The sequence below is a fragment of the Dreissena polymorpha genome, chromosome 4, assembly GCF_020536995.1.
Source record: "Dreissena polymorpha isolate Duluth1 chromosome 4, UMN_Dpol_1.0, whole genome shotgun sequence".
Taxonomy (NCBI): Eukaryota; Metazoa; Mollusca; class Bivalvia; order Myida; family Dreissenidae; genus Dreissena; species Dreissena polymorpha.
The window spans coordinates 79,951,945-79,974,096 of NC_068358.1; the positions used below are offsets into that span (position 1 = coordinate 79,951,945).

The following is a 22,152-nucleotide window of genomic DNA, read 5'->3' on the forward strand; positions in this document are numbered from 1 at the left end:
AAAACACATACTGCCGTCATCAGCTTAAGTTCAACTTCAACAATGTGCGTCTAGTATATGGTGTCATGTGCTTCGGGAATCACGCACTTGACTATCGCTCCCAGAATGTTTTTTCTGATAGGTTAAGGAGACGTCACATTTCGGAGACGCCCCTTAATAGTTTTGTCCCGGCTGTGGATCACCATGTGCAATGCATCGCAATAGACGAGTTAATAAGTAGACCGCTAATCTTCTCTAAATTAACAGTAAATGCTCTATATGTAAATATGTACTGATATACTTAGAGCTCTTTAATGCGGTAAGATATAAATGGAAATCCGCAACTAAATATAATTATTACTTCACAAGGTGAAGAGTATATATTCTTTTAACACGATATTATCAGTGGTATAGGTAGTTAATAACATTTATGTGCTTACAATGTGTGCTTTAGACATAAATTATGAAACTGTACTGATTTCAGTAGACATATTGTTCTTTCGGTGAAATCCGTTATTAACATGATATGGTGACTATAAACCAGTGTGCAACGGACCGGTTTATTAAGATCCATTGGCATCTTCTTTGAAACACCAGTTTCGGAAGTGAAACCTGTACACGTCAAAATAATATACGAGTTTTGACTTATAAAGTTCATTGCAATAATGCAGGCATAGCTATTTAATAAATCACCGTTGCTGATTGCGATGTAATTTTTGGCAAAAACGTTTTGTTTAGCCTTCAAATTCAAAAAGTATAAAATTAAATGCAGGAAATGAAATAAATACATGGTTTTACATACATATAGAGTGTTATTGTTCTGCCTTGTTGTAGATATCATATATTAATCGAAATAAAATCCACTCTAGATCCGGCGGCATGCATATTGAGTATAACTGTCTCTCAATTAACTCTTGTTTCCGACAACACGTTCATCCAATATATTCATTCGGATGCGTTATATTTCATTGTAACAAGGCTATGAATTATTAAACCATCCAAAAATCAAACAAAACGAGTAGTTTTTTTAATTCGAGTAGTATCGTTAGCGTATTATATGCATTATCAGACATTATTAAAGTAATTTGCTATTTTTATAATAGTTAGTTTTATGAGTTAATTCATGTGTCGTCATATTTTCATCCACATTCCCATTTTAGTTTGGTTCTTTCCCCACCTCAGTTCCATTGACGACATTTCCATAGACGTTTGAAGTCCCGGCTGCCAACAGCCAGGCACCGGTTCCTCAGTCGAGAATAATTCACTGGTATCCAAGAACTCAGTAATTGAAGACTAATTACTAGTAAACATTTAACACTGTCATTAGATCAAGAACGTTCATACAAATGGCATTTTTTGGACTGATGCATTTAGTGCAATCGAATAGGCAGATAGATCCATCGAAATCTAACTTACCATTGACTTAATTAATTTATTGCCAATGTTTTCGTCATATATATATATATATATATATATAGCAACTCAAAATCGAGCCTAGTGGCATTTGGTCCCGCGATTAACTTGACTGTCTAAGAGTATGAATATTGCTATTGAGCAGCGAGTAGTATTCGTGTTATAACCAAAGCCGGGACTTGCACCCAGATTTCTTCTCCCTCGAAGAAGGAAAAGCGTTCTGCTTTGAACTACTGTGGTTGTATAAACACGTTTCATACAAGCTACATGATCAAGAGGTGTCACTCAGCGTTTGTACGGGCTTGTGACCGTTCTTTTCACAGCGAAATGAAAAGAGCCGCTTTACCACCTTGCGATATGCAATACGGACTAGCATACTAGCAAACAATATAGCCTTTACTTTTGCCATGCATTAACGAAGAAACATTGGCCTTTCGGCGATGGCTAAACCTCAGAAATCCCATTTAAATAGATATTTTTTTCACATCTTGCAGAAATGTTCTGTTGCATAATTTCTCAAAATATCCTAAATCAGATAATATACAATAACATGTGGACATCTGTTCCAGTATCTTGCAAGACGAATAACTATTTGTGGAGCTGTAACATAGCACAACCTTAGATATGTTACTGCCTTTCAACTGTGTTATTTTATCAAATATATTTCATTGATCAGACACGACAGATTTTCATTTCAACTTCACGTGAACAAAACACGTTCGTATCAAACTGCAAAATCGCATTGTAGTGTTTGCAGACCAGCTGCTGCTGAGAATTTTCTTCTACTATACGAATGTGCCTACATATCTGTTACATCAATGCATCATATACTAGTATTTTATCTTACAACCAAACCATAGCATTGAAGTAATACTGCTTTTCAAACAGCGCTTGTTAATATCAACCTAGGTAGCAAACTATGCGATCGAGTGTAGATTTGGCCAAGAGGCAAAAGTAGTTAATATCGCAAACTGTTATGTATATAGATTTTTTTCATCCATATTTTGTATTATGTGTGAAACAAAACTGCAAACTACTGTGTACACTCGAAAGCTTACAAACGAGATGATTGACCAGCGCTTGTCAATATCAACTCAAGTAGCTAACTATGCGATCGATTGTAGATTATATAGTGTGTTTTGTTCGTATATTCTACAAGCGCAATATAAAGCCTAAATACTGTTGAACGTTTGTGTTAATGTGTCTCACTGAAAGACAAGTAATACCAATAACGAGCCGTTGTACAAAATGTGTATGCAGTCAAAAGCGAGTAACTGCTTTGAGTTTACGAGTCACTGCTTGCTAGTTGCAACGCAAGTAGTTTATTTCGTGCAATTAATGTTCAACGCAACACTTAGTAGCATAGTTTGTGGCCGTATGGCAAAAATCGATTGTATTCCTTAAATAAGGATAGGATGATGAATATTGCTATTGAGCAGCGAGTAGTATTCGTGTTATAACCAAAGCCGGGACTTGCACCCAGATTTCTTCTCCCTCGAAGAAGGAAAAGCGTTCTGCTTTGAACTACTTTGGTTTTGTAAACACGTTTCATACAAGCTGCAGAGTGTAGTTTTGCTATGATTTGTGTACTGACTCGTGACCGTTTCTCCTATTTGAGTACAAGAAATGTCGCTTTACCACTAAATGTTTGTTTAACTTACTGTCGTTTCAAAATGGGAACATTCGTATTGTTCTGTACAAACAATTGAGTTCTTGAGTGTTGAATACGGTTGAAGTGTAGCGAAATGTTTCAGGTTTTAAACTGCATGCAACTTTTAACGCAAAATTGCTTTGCACAATTTCAAACTTCATGATCATACATCGAAAGTTATGAAACTGCGTATATAGTTTATTTATTTTGCTAGCGAAATTTTAACATTTCATTGAATAACGCAAGTTTATGGCCATGTGGTGAATGTCATGAAAGTCGCTTAAACTGATGTATATACTTTTTCATCATATCATCTCAAATGGAAAGTGAAAATAATCCCTAAACGTCATTTATGTAGTGTGTTTTGTTCGTATATTCTACAAGCGCAATATAAAGCCTAAATACTGTTGAACGTTTATGTTAATGTGCCTCACTGAAAGACAAGTTATACCAATAACGAACCGTTGTACAAAATGTGTATGCAGTCAAAAGCGAGTAACTGCTTTACGTTTACGAGTCACTCAATGTAAGTCTCAACACGAGTAGTTCGTAAGGCGCAATTAATGTTCAACGCAACATTGAGTAGCATAGTTTGTGTCCATATGGCAAATATCTAATAACGTTGAGAGTCATTCATATACTTTTATTTATCATGTTCCCTCAAATAAAAGTTTGAAAGTTTTTTGCTTTGTACGATTGAAAGCTAGTGGTGTCACTCGGCGTTTTCACGGACTTGTGACCGTTCCTCTTGTGCTCAGACAAGAGAAGTCGCCTTCCCACCCAGCCTAGCAGACTTTGTGCATTGAAGCACTTAATAGAAATGTTATTGCTCGGTCATCGGTCAGGTTCGGTCAACGCGTGCCTGCGTTTCTGAGAGAGCCAGATTAAGATATTTCGTGTCACCGTACGAAAATACCATGGTGTCGCATAGCAAAGCACAGGCATGTCACCATGCGTGCCTACCACCCTTCCAACAGCGCAACAATGTGGTGTTGAAAGGATTCCCAGATAGTGTCGAAAGTATTGACGGTCATAACGGGGACGAGTTGCTTTATAGCGCCTCATTTCGTATTGACTTGCAACCCCGCCCTAGACCGCTACACAGCTAACTGGGCAGGACTCCATCTGACTATCAATCTCAGCGATCATAGTTTTGAAAAACGTCTGCTTTTTAATTGTTGGTATTTGGTACTTGGAGTCTCTTGTGCCAAAGTAGAGACTTACTTTTTGTTTAAAGATGAAGCAATCATTAACTGGTTGGTAGTCTTAACAGTGCGTCAAGATAAGCACCGTGAAAACATTTTAGCACCGAAATACCGAGGTGTTCACCCCCAAGTGCTATCAGTGCGCTTCACACTTGTGGAGTCTTAAACCCCTCGGCCGCCCAAACACAGTTAATGACTGTTAATGTTTATTTTTTGTTTGATTTTGGTATTGCATAGTTTAAACACAAACACATACATCAATACATCAATATTGCTGGCCAGCGCAATAAAACAAGGAAAAAAAAGGTAGGAGAACAATCTCCTTTAGTTTTCATGTAAAAACATAAACATAAACATACACACTGTCAACACTTGCCACTTGCAACACCGAGTTCGTTTCAGTTCAGAATGTACACATTTTTCGATCGACACACATTCGCAATGTTACATGGATTCACAAAGATACATGGATTCACAAAGTTGCACTGATGTCCATACACGGGCCAATGTTCAAGTTATCGGTGCGATGGACCCACGGTTTTGTCGCAGCTGTACCCCACACGTATGTATTGACTACTCGGTGTCCACATCAAGGTTTGCAAATTGGCACTGAAAATAGAAAAGCAAATTGTGTTAAACAGTAAACGATGAAAGTAAACAGCCTGAAATGATAAAAACATGCATGTGTAATATACCATGTATCAAATAAAATAGTAAACACAAACTGCTAAAGAAAAACACACAACTCTACCAACTGTTTAACTGATACTTACTTTTTTGTTTTGTGTTGCATGTTCAGGCGCCTTTCTGTCACTGCTCGTCTAGCAGTACAGCTGAAATGAAATAGAAAGCATGATAAGAAACTTTCACTGTGTTTGTACAACTTACAGTTTATGTGCACAATTTTGCATTTAAGTGTAACATACAGAAAAACAATTTCAACTCATACTCACTTTTTTGTTGTGTTGTTTCCACAAAGGCGCCTTGTTGTCACTGCTCGCCTGGAAGTAAACCTGACACGTCTAGTAGTAGAAAACACTCGTCTTGTAGTAGGGCTGAAATGAAATTGAAAGCATGATCAGAAACTTTTGAATGTGTTTGTACAACTTACAATTTATAAACACAATATTGAACTATAACAGTAAACTTGAAACAGATAACAATTTTACTTACCTATGTTGTCTTCGCTGAAATACAAAAGTCATGTTCATAGCAATCATAGCATATTTACACACAATGAATACAACTCAAAACTTTTAGTAAGAAACTCAGTACTTACTTTGTATTTTGTATCCAATCCCTCTGCTGGCAATCTTCTTCAGTCCACAATCGAGCTGAAATCAAGACTCAATGCATACATGTAAATTTTGCCAAATAACAAACAGAACTGTGAACCAAAACTTTAACTAAACAAAACTAACTTTTCAACTGTAATGGTACTCACCTCTGGCAACTGAAATCATACAGACATTTTGCATAGCACAATACATTTTTAGTTTGAAGATAAGAATGATTTATGAACATTTTACTTACACAAAGCATAAATATAAAAGACATGCTATGATGAAAAAAACAATATGTATACAAAATTATACATAAAAAAACACACTATACTTACCATTGCTGACCTGAAATTGAAAAAAGCACATTTTGTATAGCACAACAATCATATTCAGTTTTTACATAAATGAAGTGTACTTACATCTGCCAAACTGAAATGAAAAAAGCATAGCAGAATAAAAGTCATAAAACATATTTCAATATGCAATTAAAGAAAGCAAATTGTACTTACCAACAGGCAACTGAAATGAAAAAAAACACATTTTGTATGGCAGAATAAAAGTCATCAAAACAGTTCAATATGAAAATTAAAGAAGGCAATTGTACTTACCACAGCCACACTGAAATGAAAAATATATTAAGCATTGCATAGCAGGATACAAGTCATCAAAACATTTCAATATGAAATTATACAAAGTTAGTGTACTTACCACAGGATACTGAAATGAAAAACAGACATTTTACAATGCAGAATACAGGTCATAAAAACAGTTCAATATTAAATTATAGAAAGTTTGTGTACTTACCACAGCCATACTGGAATGAAAAAAACATTTAGCAATGCATAATAATCAAGACTTACCTAGCTGATCTTGAATCATTCTCTGTTTCTCAACTTCTCAGTAGTCCAAAAGTCTGCTCTGTAACGACCCACCATTCCAATCTGAAAAATAGTTAAGCATAACAAAGCACAAAACAAACCAAAAGAGTAGTTTACTTACCTCATATTTTGTGCAGGTTTTTAACAGCCAATTTTCTTCTTGAAACCTGTATTCGTCTCTTTTTTGACCCACTGTGGAACAGTCACAGCAATGTAAGTCTGAAACATAGAAGGGCATAACAACATAACATACAAACCAGTATATTTGTTTCGACTTACCTCGTGGCTAGAGTCGAGACACAGCTGGTGAATTCCTTTTCTGTCACAAGCTGTCAAAACATCTCTGCAACATCTCTGCAATTGAAACCTGAAACAGAGTAAAACAGAGAAACATTTTGTATACAATATAGTAAACGCTTACCTTGTTATAGGCCTGAGTTGCAGCAGTGATTTTTTCTTGAAATCTTCTTCTTTTCCCTCACTGCATGAGAGACCTGAAAAAAAGCATGCAGTGCAAAACACATGAGTTAAATTAAACCAAAATTTTGTTTCTACTTACCTTGCTTCTGTAGAGTTGAATCACAGTAGTAGAATTCCTTCTTCAAACACATTTTTCTGTCTACACCAGAAACTTGAATCTGAAACAGAAAAAAGCATCACATCAAATTGTACAACTCAAGTGCATTCATTCAATGCTTACCTACTTTCTGTTGAGTTGTTTCACAGCAGATGAAATCCTTATTCACTGTTGGCACTGCTATGAGACCATTTCTGCATGTGAAATCTGAAACAGAGCAAAGCAAAGTATGCATGGTAAAAATCAAACAAACAATTGTAACACTTACCCTGTTTGCAAGTCCCATTCACTTTCTCAGCAATGTTCCTCTTCTTGAATCGACTTCGTCGCTGACTACAAGTACACCTGAAACATAGCATGCACAAAACATACCATATAAAAACAAAATACAAGTGTTCATACTAAAATGAAACACACTTACCTTTCTGCTTTGCTCAGCTCTGTTCGACTGTCAACTCTTCATGTCATGTCGTATCTGAAACGAACTAAATCAAAACATGCATAGCACACTATCATTGATAAAATATTGAAACAATTGTATGCTTCATAGCTGTGTTTTTTCCACTTTACATCACAGACAACTGGCGATCACAAAAGTAAAGACATTTTTGTACTACTCAAACATTAAGCTCACATTCACGAACACCAACCGACAGAGTTGTTATAGAGTGATAATCCCTAAAACTGTAAAAAAGAATCGAAATCAGTGTTCATTCATCATGATTTATTGAAACAAATGTATACTACAATACTCACCACAGCCAACTGAAATGAAATAGAAATGTTAACAGCATGCAAACAAATGTCAATCAATATTTAGTAAATATCAACAAAAGCATTTCGATACACAAAGTAAGTGTTCACCATCATAGTACATCATCAGTTAGTTCGACATCCCACGGTTGCTCAAGTGTAAGTACTGGCTAGCATTTACCCCTTTCAGTAAACCATCACACATCAGCATTTTTAGACACAAGTGCTGATAGATTCAACCCTTGTTATCATCTTTCACAGACTTCTATGAGTAAACAACTGAAAAATATAAAACGTTTGTACTCACTGTTTGGCAGCTCCAAGAAACACGTCTGTACTGCTTGCCATCTGGACATCAACTGAAACAAAACATCTTCAAACACACATACATTTTAAACGTTTTTGAACAAAAATCAACACAGAGCAGAGCTAAGCTGCAGCAGTTAATCTTTCTTAAAATTGAATTCTCCATCTCTGCATAGCACACATGAAAAATAGCATAAGTTTACCATCACATTACAGCAGTACAAACTAAAACAAAAATTTGATCGACTTACCTTGCTTCTGTAGAGTTGAGTAACAGACGTGGAAATCTTCTTCCATGTGTAAACCAGTGACTCGAATCTGAAATAAAGTAAAGAACACATTGTACAACTCAAATCAATGAATTAAAACTTACCTTACTTTTGATGAATTGTGTTTCAGCAGTTGAAATCCTGTTTAATTTCTGCATGTGAAATCCGAAACAGAGCAAAGCACGCATGTTACAAATTAAACAAACACAATTGTTACACTTACCCTGTTTGCCAGTCCCAATCACTTTCTCAACAATGTTCCTCTTCTTACATCGTCTTCGTCGCTGTCAGCAAGTACACCTGAAACATAAAAGCATGCACAACATCCCATATAACAACTATTTTGTACTTACCATATGAGTGCTTTTCTGTTCAGGTCAGCTTGAAAACCCATCACTGCCATCAGCATCTGAAAAATAGTACATCACAAACAAACAAACAAACATAACATATCATAAAAACAGTTTAACACAACAGATATGAGAGCTCTCGCAACCACGTCTGTTCTGTTCGACTGTCCAAAAGCAAGTGACAGTACTTCAATTCACTAACATTGAGAAATTCTAAACTTACCTTCAAGGCTTGTTGAGTAGCTCCAAAAACAAGACTGCTTGGCTCCACTGTTCACTCCAACTGTCATATCATCACTGGATAAGCACTCCTGAAATGTATTGAAACAAAACATGCATAGAACAAACATTCAGTCAAAAGTACTTACCTTTCACTTTGTCACTGCCCTGTGCTCAACTCCAGTCAGCATGACATCTCTGCTTGAAAGTCTGAAACATATAAAAACATGCAATGCAAAACAAACATAGTTACTTACCTTCTAGCATATTGTTGGAGCTCCAGAAAACACGACTGTTCACTTCAGCTGCCAGACTTAAACTGCCAGCACACATCTGAAAATCTGAACAAAGCATTCATGTTCCATACTGTACTAGCCGTATGATTTTGAGTTACTGACATACTTATCATCCAAAAAAAGAGTACATGAAAATCTAGCAAAAAATAGGTTTTCATCTGTTCACGAGTTATACTCTGAAAGAAACCATGATGATGACAAAACTCACTTTATCTCTTCTTTTGTCAAAACACAAGTGTTCATTGTGAAATTTAACAAACTTACCTTTTCGTTTCCCAGCTCTGTTCAAATGTCAGGTCTACATTTCATGTCAAATCTGAAAAAGATCTACATCGAAAAATGCATAGCACACAATCTGTGTTAAAACAGTAAATGTTTGTTGTATTCAAAGCTCCGTGTATTTTTCACTTTACACATCACAGACAACTGGCGACCACAAACGTAGAAACATTTCTGTACTACTCAAAACATTGCTGTATGAACGCCAACCGACATATTTTTGTTATAGACTTATAGTCCCTAAAACTGTTCAAAAAGAATCAAAAGCAGTTTTCAGTCATAATCTTTTATTGAATTCTATACATAGGCAATACAATCTACAGTACTCACCACAGCCCACTGAAATTAAACATCATGAAATATACATGTTAAGCAATACATTTATCATATTATAGTGCATATCAACAAACGCAATTCAATAAATTTTATGCATTCAGTAAGTGTTCACCATCATGTTACATCATCAGTTCGATTAGCATCACCACAATACATCAACTCATAATACTGGTTAGCATTGAGCTCATGCTATAGCTATCATACATCAGCATTCATAGACACTAAAAATCAAGTAATATCTACAGTACTCACCACAGCACACTGGAACAAAATAGAAATGTTAACAGCATGCAAATACAAGTAAAGCAATATCATATTTAGTACATATAAGAAAAGTATGTCAATACACCATCATATTACACCATCAGTTCGTTTCACATTTCCACGGTAGCTCAACTCTTAGTACTGGCTAGCATTTAGCCTTTTCAATAAACATTCAGCATTTCTAGACACAAGCACTGATTAATTCTACCCATCATATCATCATTCACATCATTCCATACTAAGTGTACAATAACAGTTTTCATTAAGCATCGTTAACTAAAAACCACACATACAAGTTAAATCTGCAATACTCACCACAGCCCACTGGAATAAAATAGAAATGTTAACAGCATGCAAATACAAGTAAAGCAATATCATATTTAGTACATATAAGCACATGCATTTTCATGAAATATGTTTCCAATGTTTTTACATCATCTGTTCGTTTCCCAAAGTAGCTCAGTAAATATTTTGTAACACCATCATCTCTCATCACAACATATCGACACTATATCAGTACTGAGTAATTTATGCCCAACTCATTTCACTTCTCTATCAGTACAACAACTCAGCAATAATACGCCAGCCGCTTAAAATCATCATAAATCATCATACACAGTGAGACACGTCAACAGTCAAACACAAAAGTTTGTACTCACGTTTTGTAGAAACCCATCCACACAGCACGACATCTGAACTTCAACTGACAGTCAATCGATTCACACCACAACACAAATTTAATTGCACACAACTCAAGTCAAAGTCAAGTCGTCATCTCATAACAATAACCTAACACTAAAGTCCACCAGTCATTCAATAACCCGAGTACCAAGTCATATTCTATAACGCGAAGTCAATTTAACTCTCAAAGTACAAGTCAGTAATACTCAAATCTTTTTCATAGTAAAAAATATTTCAAAGTCAATTTTTTTTCAGAGCTCACAAAAACAAGTCTGTCTTTGTCAAAGACCATCAGTCAACTAAGATTCTGTCGTAGTAAAAAAAATTTAAAAGTCAAAACTTTTTTCAGAGCGCTTTAAAAACACGTCCGTATTGGTCAATGTCCAAGCCGCAACTGAGCGTTCTTTACCCGCGCAGTTCAAATTATAATTAGGTCACGACGTCGAGAGCTTCGAAAAACACGTCCGAACCCTTCAACGACCAAACGAAGAATGACAGAAAAGCACATGGAAAATGTTTATTCTTCATGATTTGAGTTACGATCGAATGTGTATTTGATGACAAATCTAAAAATCATACTTACCATGCAAAAATCCTACAAATATTGACTTTGTGATGATATTTTTTCATGACCATACAAGCCGAAATATTCACACTCACAGCTTGAATGGGCATAAAAATTGATAAGCATGAGTCCGTACAATCCATCCAGTATTTCCTTCGAGTTAAAGCAAATCCATGGTCTTTAGGTCTCAAATCTTGTTATGAGGCGTACTCAACGCAGATTTTTATAGTCAATGTTAAAACGACAAAAGGCGAGTATATAAAAAAATCTAGTCAAACATAGATTTACTAACCTATCATTCTGAAATAATCCTAGATCATATCAAATATGTGAGTAATCCATCAAAATATTTATTACTGAACATTTAACACCAGCACAAAATATTCCCGTATACCCATTTAGTTTTCTACATAGCCTGAACAATTCAATATTTATTTTCAATTCTGAGAACTCAAATGTTTACATGACGTTCGTATGACGAAAGCAGCTCGATATGATTTCGCACTAACTTTATTAAAGAGCAACTATCGCGCTGTGATTTTATCAACTGTGTTTTGTGATTAGTACTAGTACAACGAAGATATAGAAAATGAATATCAAACCACATATATCAAAATGTTCAGCACACTGGCGCCTACACAATGATATACAAATAGTATGGTTATGTGTACAATTGTTCTTGAAAATTTGAAATATTGAGAAAATTTGCGTTAAAATCAAAATTTCATAACTCGCGCGTTCGATTTTGTATACACAAATAGTATCAGTATGAGCGCATCGAAATTTCGGTTCATCTGGTGAAAATTTTATGGAATTTGGACAACTGGTTCTATAGATATTGCACTTAAACCACTGTCAAAGAAACACAATTTTCTATCGTCGATATGTAAACACCCCTTTAAGTTGAAAGATGAGTTTCATTGAAATGACGTCGTCGATTTGCACTGACAACGAAGGGTCAAAATTACGATTCATGAAATGTGTGTTTGTTGTGATATGGTTTTCTGCCCGTATAACTGCAGCGTTTTACAAAAACATCAAGTATGTTACACCAAAATGCACAGAAATAAATTCCCCATCGCATGATGCAAATATTACTGTATCATATTGCGAAATGAAAATCTTTTCTTCATATCAACCCAAGTTTTACCAATAAACAGAAATTTTGACATATATCCACTTATCTACTTGCAAAATATTAAAACTCTTATTGTTCCTGTTTATTTGCTGGTTATGGTAATGAAAATTTCATCGAAATGCGTTCACGCGTTATTGTGACAGTTAAAATAAACCGCTTCGATACAAACACAGTTTTATCAACTATTCGCTATCTAACGACGTTCGGTTTAACTCGATACTTTAAAGTTCAAAATTTCTATAAGCACGAATGCGTTTTCTCTCAGCAGTATTCTTGTAATTAGACCTATTGTGGAGTATCATACATCAAAATGTGCAGAACAGAATTCCTTATCGAATGGTATCAATTGTTTTATACTTGTCTTAAATGGGAATTTTTTTTCTTGTCAGCGAAGTGATTTTCATGCGAAAAACTAAGAATTTCTTCTATATGCGAATATGTTAACAAAAAATGATCCCCACAAAACTTGTTGCTATTATCGTGTTTCATGTTATTGCGAAAATGTTATGCAGATCGGTTAAATGATTAAAGAGAAAACACGACCTCAACTTTTTTGTAAAACGCATTTCGCTGTACACTAGTCTTTAACAGATTCAATGAGATGACGTTGTGTTTTAATGAAGAATTTGTCAAAGGCGTGTTTTAAGCAAAATGGTTTTCGGTCTATAGTGAAGCCAATTTTCAACACACTATCGAGTATGTGGTATCAAAATGCGCAGAATTAAATTCTGTACAAGCAGATGTTCAAATCACCCCAATATCAATGAGTACAAAAAAGTTTTCTATTCACCGACTCGTTTTCAAATCAAACATCTGCGATTTTAACACACACGCATAAATGCTAGGGAAAATTTATCAGCGTATAATTTATAGCTAATATCTCACTGAACAAGATGATACAAATAGCATGGTTTTATCTCAAGTGGTTGGGAAGAAACGCGAAGTTAAACTTTGTACGAAATCACTGTTCTATTCGCAGAGAGTTTTCGACGTTGAGTCAAAATGTAAAGTTAAAGACAGAAATGCGTTTAGTACGAAATCGTTATCGCACTGTATTTTTGTTGTGTCTAAACATACGGTAAAGTGTAATATATAAAAATGCGTGGAATTGAATTTCCAACAGAATCATACCAAACTAAAGATGAATGCTCTTAACGCAAAAAAGTTTTCTTGTTAGTGAATTTTGCAAAATTGAATATCTGACACAATGAGTCGTGTGAGAACAATATAGGCGAGACAAAAATTGTAGCTATCATAGGATTACATATTATGGTGAAAATTTCATCTAAATATCATGAGACGTTTTCGAAAGATTTGAGTTAAACCGATGCATGTTAAACTCTTTTCCCTCGCTTGTTTACATGCATAGAAATGCAATGACGTTGTAAAAATCTTAAGTTAAAGACAGAAATGCGTTTATGACAAAATCGTTATCGGACTGTTTTATTGTTGTGTTATGATGTATAGTTAAGTGTTATACATCAAAATGCGTGGAATTGAATTTCCAACAGAATCATACCAAACTAAAGATAAATGCTCTTAACGCAAAAAAGTTTTCTTGTTAGCGAGTTTTGCAAAGTAGAATATCTGACACAATGAGTCGTGTGAGAACAATATAGGCGAAACAAAAAATGTAGCTATCATAGGATTACATATTATGGTGAAAATTTCATCTTAATATCATGAGACGTTTTCGAGCAAATTGAGTTAAACCGATGTAACTTAACATCTTGTTTCGTTTGTTTACATGGATAAAAGACGACGTTGTAAAAATCTAAAGTTAAAGACAGAAATGCGTTTAGTACGAAATCGTTATTGCACTGTATTGTTTGTGTGTTTAGACAGACGTTTAAGTGTAATACATCAAAATGCGTGGAATTGAATCTCCTACAAAATCATACCAAAATGAAGATAAATGCTCTTAACACGAAAAAGTTTTCTTGTTAGCGAATTTTGCAAAATTGAATATCTGACACAATGAGTCGTGTGAGAACAATATAGGCGAGACAAAAATTGTAGCTATCATATGATAGAATATTGTGGCGAACATTTCATCTGGGTATTATGAGTGGTTTCAAAGAAAATTGACTTAAACCTCATTGTAAGATATTGCACCCAAGCCAAGGTTGTTTACATGGATAGAAATGACGTTCGATCTACAGTACATGTTTCGTGCTTTAAAAAGTGAATTCGTGATTATAGGCAAAATGGTTTTCGGCTAGTCTTGATCAAGCGATACAATAAACATACACGCATGTCATAGCGAAATATTCGGAATGAAATTTTCTATAAGATGATATCAGTTTTGTTTCAAAAAGCGATAGGATGAAAAAGTTTTCTTGTTGCGAACGTTTTCAACGTGATTTTTATCTCATAAGCATGTATGTTGGAACAAAAATAACAATAGAAAAGTTGTAGCGAACAATAAGCTGGGTATTGTACTTGAAATTTGATATTGATGCCATGAATCGTTCCGGAGATATTTAACTTAAACCGATATTATGTTTAGTCTTTCCTCGGTTGTTTACATTTAAGCGAAATGACGTACTGCATGTCATGAATTTTAACTCGAAGCCGATGTAAAGAAAAATATCAGTGCTGCGTTTAACTTTCTACGTGTTAAATCGAAATGTTTCACATACATACAAAGTGTTATACACCAAATTCTTCAGAAAACAATTCCCAATTCAACTGTACATATTTCGTTAAGCAAAACGAAAAAGCAAAAAAGTTTTCTTCATACAAAAGATTTCGGACAGATATTTTACATGGAAGCATATATTTCAGGGCAAACCAATCAGTACTTTATTGTAGCATATAGCCATATGTGTACTGTACTGAAAATTTCATATTGATATTTTAAGTGGTTTCAAAGAAAATGCACTTAAACCTCGTTGTACGATATTTCACCAAGGTTGTTTACTTACAGCGAAACGACGTACTGCATTTTATGAATTTAACCTCCAGGTTAAGAAAACTAGAAGTGTTGCGCGTGAGTTAATGTTGATAAAACCTACGCGATTCACAAACATACAAAGTGTTATACACAAAATCATTCAGAAAAAAAATCTCTACTCGACGGTACATATTTAGTTTCTTTAAACGAATAGGCAAAAAAGATTTTTTTTTAAAGGCTTTCAAAAATTCGCATTTTTGTCCAAGAAGCATTAACAAAAGAATACAACGTATGGAACAATCATTGTGGAGCTTTCTTAGTTGAATATCATAGTTAAAATTTGATCCCAATATCTGCAGTAGTTTTTGATTAATTTGCATTTAAACTTTCTCGCAAATACTCATCTATCTATGTACTTAAATGTGAAATGACGTTCGATATTATTTGCACTTGATGACCTCGCTGTACTGTATTTTCTCATGACACGCGATTTTGGCTGTAGAGTTTCGATGGGGAATTATAGGGTCGTATTTGAAAATATGCAATCCATACGTTATGATAGCATTTGTCTGTGATTATTTATTGACGTTTTGTATATATACGAAAAACACTGATTTGCTTATGCCACATTTATTTTCATGTTTATCATAGCATATAACAGCTGTTAGGTATTGACTCATTTTTCACACACACAATTTTGTTTTGTCGAGATGAAGAATTGCGAATGAGCAAAATACTCATTAAGCGTATATGGCTTGAATTTTCACAAGCGCATAAGCTTTGTCGAAACTTGTGAAACGTATCGAGTACTTGAGTTAAATATTCTCTGCGTACTTTTGTTGTAACATTCGATGTTTTGTATTCGAGTAGTATCAGGGCAACATTTGGTATATGAATAACGAAATCGGGTCGCCTGTTCTGAATTGTTACTTCGTGCTTTATGTACAACCGACATTCATCGCGTAATGTGGGAAATGTCTTTCTGAAGTACTGACCTAATTCGCTAACGTACGTTTGATCAAAATCTTTCAGACATGCAACTTTGCTCAGCGCTTTTCTCAAATATGAGTGTCGACATCTACCACGCGTAAAAAATTTGCTATTCATCTTTATCAAGGACTTTGGTATGTAAGCGCTATGCTTTGTCTATATACTGAAAACGCACCAGCCCGTTGGGTATATAAAGCGACACGGACAGCTATTGTCATCATTCTTGATTTGAGACTCCAAGAGAGAACATTGACTCGAAATCATGCCGAAATACGCAAACCGACTGCCAAAGTTCGAGGACACAGACGCTGCTAGTGGTAGTAGCGAAACGACTGGCAAGGGCAAGCGACATGCTACAAAGCCATACACTCGACCAGAACAATCGGCGTCAATTGATCTAAAGTCGTTCGGCTATCAACTGAACAGACTTGGAAGTCAGGTTACAGCGTTCGTTAACAGCAGCGACTTCGCTATGTCTAAAGAAGGTCGCGATGTCTGCAAGAAAATGGTATCGTGTATTCAAAAGGCTTCATCTTATCAGCGAGAAGCGAGCGAACATTTGGTTGATGATCAAGAGCGTTTCTTCGAGGATGAGTGGTCTAAACGCGAACGCGCGCTAAAAGAGCAACATGAACTCGAAACCGATAGGATAATATCGCAGCTCCAATTTGAGAAAGAGCAGGCTTTGAATTCGCTTAGAACAAAACTTCAAGAAGAAAAAGAAGAGGCTATTCGAGCATTGAAAACGTGTACCATATGCTACGATGAGGAAAAAAACAGTACCTTGACAAGGTGTGGGCACACTTTTTGTGAAAACTGCTGCCTGATGATGTTTGATGGAGACTGCGCTATGTGTCGAGCTGACGTTACTGGCTGGGTGCGAATGCTTTTGACTGATTAGATGTTTTGGATTTATTTATATGCTTGTTTGTTTGTTGTGAAATAAAATGTTGAAATGCATATCATGTGTTGGTCGTTAATTGAGCAGGTTAGATATAGTTTGATTGTTACGAACAATGTCGTATTGAATTGCAATGGATCGAATGCTTAATATGAGTCATTGTGTAATATAACATCTAGTAGTATCAACATGTTTCGAAATGTGCAGCGAAATCAAAAAAATATTATAACACAAACTTGTACTATATAAATCCAGTCTTTTGACAAACGCAATCATTCTCATTTGAGTAACGAAGCGAAATGGTGTCAAAACAACTTGCTGGTGTTGGTTTATGTTTAGATGATGAAAGTCATCCGTTATATCTCACCCCAAGTGAGCTCAACCAAACTTGTCAAAACGTGCACTCCCTTCTAAAAATGAGAGACGAGAAAGCTGATAAACAGTATCATTTGCAAAAAAATGAAGAAAAAGAAGCTGCCGATTTTATTGCTCAGCTTGTACAGCAAAATTCCAACGACTCATCAGGTTCGAGTAGTACTAAGAATTCGAACAAACGCAAAGCTATTGGTGATTCCGAGGGACACACTGTCAAAAAACCTAAGGGCTCGCGAAATGCAAAACAAAATGCAATCTCAAGTGAAAATAAGCAGACTGACTTTGTAGAGCAGTATCTCAAGAAACAACAAAAAATAAAATCGTTGCACGCTGATGCTCGTACAAGGATAGCGTTCATTGAAAAATCCTTACAATACGTGCAATCCAAAGAAAGCGATGAGCCAACGGTTTGCTCTTTTCTGTCCGAGGCATCTTCAAACATTTCGCATGCTATAGAAAGCATTTCGAGCGAACTACAAAACAGTGGCGATGTTGACTCCTGTCGAATATGCAAAAATGAAGACAATCCACCAACAATTATTAGCAAGGCGTGCGGGCACGGATTCTGCTGCATAAATTGCATAATGAAGTTTTTGGAATACGTCTACAACAAAAATTCTGGGCGACTGATTTGTTTGAAATGCAAACATAAGTACGATGAGAACGCCACATATCAAGTCGGTGCTCGCTATGGTATTATTGGTTGATACTTAGAATGAATAAAATGTATAGAACCTTACAACGTGTTTTGTTTCACATGCTTGATGTTATATGCTTACACGACTTCAGGCTCATATTGGCCTTAAAAAATAGCGGAATGAAAACTCAGATGAACACACGTTATTGTACAAGATTTTGACCCATAACAATTGTTTACATGACGTTCGTTTGACGAAATTTGCTCGATATGATTCCGCACTATTAAAGCGACTACAGCTCTGTTCTTATTTCAACTGCAGTAAGATCAAAATATCATAACTTGCGCATTCGATTTTGTATGAACAAATAGTATCAGTATGAGCGCATCGAAATTTCGGTTAATCTTGTGAAAATTTTATTGAATTCGGACAACGGGTTATAGAGATATTGCATTTAAACCACTTACAAATAAACACAATTTTCTATTATCGATATGTTAACGCCGCTTTAGTTGGTAGGATGAACTTAAATAAATATTGAAATGACGTTATGAATTTGCACCAAGAACGAACTGTCAAATGCTTTGCCATATGAAAATACCGAAAACTGCCATTTCACACACGTCAGACACACATATCAACTTTCACAAAAAAACTGCAATGTGGAAACATACATTTTGAAAACATGTTGTACTTGTTAATGCTCTCTATAACCGTTAATCCTGTTTCTTTGATAGTGATAGATCAGAAATTAAGATATTGACTAATGCAGCCATTTCACATGTTCATGCCAAAGCCAGGACTTGAACCTGGATCTTTTTCAACCAGCACAGGACTGGAGAAAGCGTTATACATTCTACTACTCTGGCGTTTGAACTGATCAATGCTGGATAGTCACTATGCATAGCAGTCAAAACCTAGCAATTATGATTGTGATCAGATATTCTCTTCAACTAAAATACCCCGTTTGACCATGTATATGACATTTGTTCACATACATTCAGGCAAACATGATATGCCAGTTTTGATTTGCAATCCTCAAATATCTGTATCATACACGTCGTTAACCAATTCTTATTTCAAACATGCTAAGCTGAGAGAACAGTTGTACAATCCCAGCCCACACAGTGTTAATACATTTTGGTTGCTTCAATTTGCATTGCATACAAATTAGCTTGGGTAGAGAATGATTATTGTGATCAAATATGAATGTGTAGACCAAAATGCAAAATTTTATACTTGACTGTAAATACTATCCACACAGTTTCAATATCATGCCCAGAAGAAATTGACTGAAGAGATTTAGTTTTGCATGACATAGATCTCCTTCTAAACCAATCTGATAATATATACTGATCATCACTGCATAACAAACAACGCAATGAGTTTTGTGGCCAGACATGAATTTGCTGACAAAAAACCATATTTTTCTAAATAGCCTTTATATACTTTTTTCTCAGCATTTGCATAAGACCAGTTATGAGAGCCATGCATAAAAATTCTCATGTTCTTATCTATAGATACAAATAAAACAAATCTAAACTAAAAATTGGCTTGTGGTTGTTCTTGCTAGCTCACACACTGTAATATGCATTCAGTGAATTATCAAACTCATATCAGAGCTAGGGCTTGAACCTAGATTTCCTTCTGCGAGAGAAGGCGTTCTTTCTTGAACCACTCTGAGAATATGAACTGAACATCACTTCACACATAACACACACAATGAGTTTTGTGGACAGACATGAATGTGCTGACAGAAAACCATATTTTTCTAAATTGCATTTATATACTTTTTTTCTCATCATTTGCATCAGAAATCTTATGAGAGCCATGTATAAAAATTCTCATATTCTTATCCATATGCATGAATAAACCAAATCTGAACCAAAACATGGCTTGTGGTTGTGCTTGCTAGCTCAAGCAGACACTGTTAGATGCGCTTTGTGAATGACTGAATCACTGCACAACAAACACACACAATGAGTTTTGTGGACAGACATGAATGTGCTGACAAAAAACCATATTTTTCTAAAAAGCATTTATATACTTTTTTTCTAAGCATTTGCATCAGAAATCTTATGAGAGCCATGTATAAAAATTCTCATATTCTTATCCATATGCATGAATAAACCAAATCTGAACCAAAACATGGCTTGTGGTTGTGCTTGCTAGCTCAAGCAGACACTGTTAGATGCGCTTTGTGAATGACTGAATCACTGCACAACAAACACACACAATGAGTTTTGTGGACAGACATGAATGTGCTGACAAAAAAACCATATTTTTCTAAAAAGCATTTATATACTTTTTTTCTAAGCATTTGCATCAGAAATCTTATGAGAGCCATGTATAAAAATTCTCATATTCTTATCCATATGCATGAATAAACCAAATCTGAACCAAAACATGGCTTGTGGTTGTGCTTGCTAGCTCAAGCAGACACTGTTAGATGCGCTTTGTGAATGACTGAATCACTGCACAACAAACACACACAATGAGTTTTGTGGACAGACATGAATGTGCTGACAAAAAACCATATTTTTCTAAATAGCATTCATATACTTTTTTTTCATCCACTTTCATCTGAAATTGTTATGCGTGCTTGCTTGAAAAATTTGCAAATACATACACTATAGGCAATGATAATAAAAACTGACTCGGGACAAACTTACAAATGGGTTTGCTTGTTGATACACACATTTGTGTTGACTTGAAAGAAAGATTGTTGTGACCAAACATTCACATGTTGGCAAAAAGCAGAATTTGCATTTTGTTGTGTATATAGATTTTTTGGAGTTTAGGACATAAAATGTGCTTGCGAATAAGACTTTAACATGGGCAATTGTGCATTCTATGTCTAAAATATGAAAAGTAAGCCTAGAATATTCTGATATATCAGTGCATGTTTTCATTAATACATATATAAAATGTCACATTGAAATGTAAATTCTGGTTAGAAATTGTTCAACTTATGCCATGAGATGAAATCACGGTGTTAGCGGCACACAGTTACAAATAAATACTGAGTGTTCATTCATTTTAGAAATCAACTTAGTATGGCAGAGTTTGATGTGTACAAATAACCTAGTCAAAAAAGTCTGATGCAGATAAAAAAAACAAAACAACACAAATCAAGTTCTAAACTGACTGACTTTGTATAAACCAGAAGTTTTCACAATAATCTGAATTGAAGTACACATTTTGCTAAGAGTGTTTCACTTTTGGTACAAACAACTACACAATATGATTTATCATGTAGTTCAACATGCTTTGTTTACATGTATTTGAGATGTGTTGACATTTCAACAATACACGGTTTTGTCTATCACAAAAAAAAACAAAACGATTTTCGTGGTACTTGCTTGTCAAATTATCCATGTTTTGACAGATTTCATCGTTTCTTGAACTCTCAATCCAAGAAAGAAAGCCTTAACATGCCTCACATACATGTATCGATACTGTACATAGAACAACACCCATTTTTCGGAAGGTTCGGATGAAACTCATATCTTTGAACGTTGTATTTCTCCAAAAAGCAAAGTAAACTACAAACTTTTTGTCAAGCATGAATTAAAACTATCTTTTCTAGAACTAATGACACCGCATATTCCGCAAAATTCGGCTTGTTGATAAAAATACTCGTCGATGAAAACATAAAACACTTTGTTTACATACAATTGGGGCTTTTGTCGACTTTGTGAAATTTCATGTGTTGGGAAAGGGACATGCATTTCGAGTTTTTATGCTGTTGAGTTGAATAACGGCATACTATAAAAGGGCGAATTGATCGTGTTTGAATCATTTCGATTTTTGAAACTGAACGAACAACACGCATAATGAGTAACAGAAAAGCTTGCGAGCAATGGATGTCAAGTGTGGAGAAAAGTGGCAGTTTCCAGGCATGGTTAGA

General features: G+C 35.2%; 1 long non-coding RNA gene across 7 annotated transcripts; it reads right to left on the minus strand.

Annotated features, from left to right (window-relative positions):
* Positions 1-3,816: 3,816 nt before the first annotated feature.
* On the minus strand, positions 3,817-11,121 carry LOC127879665 (uncharacterized). Of its 7 annotated transcripts, none has more exons than XR_008049197.1 (6): positions 8,297-11,121; positions 8,047-8,098; positions 5,528-7,751; positions 5,202-5,303; positions 5,022-5,081; positions 3,817-4,857 (listed from the first exon to the last, which is right to left on the minus strand). It is a non-coding gene; the product is annotated as an uncharacterized LOC127879665 (long non-coding RNA). The 7 variants fall into 7 exon arrangements; XR_008049198.1 differs by having other exon boundaries at positions 8,047-8,112; XR_008049195.1 differs by having other exon boundaries at positions 5,528-8,723; positions 8,888-11,121.
* Between the last annotated feature and the right edge of the window lie 11,031 nt (positions 11,122-22,152).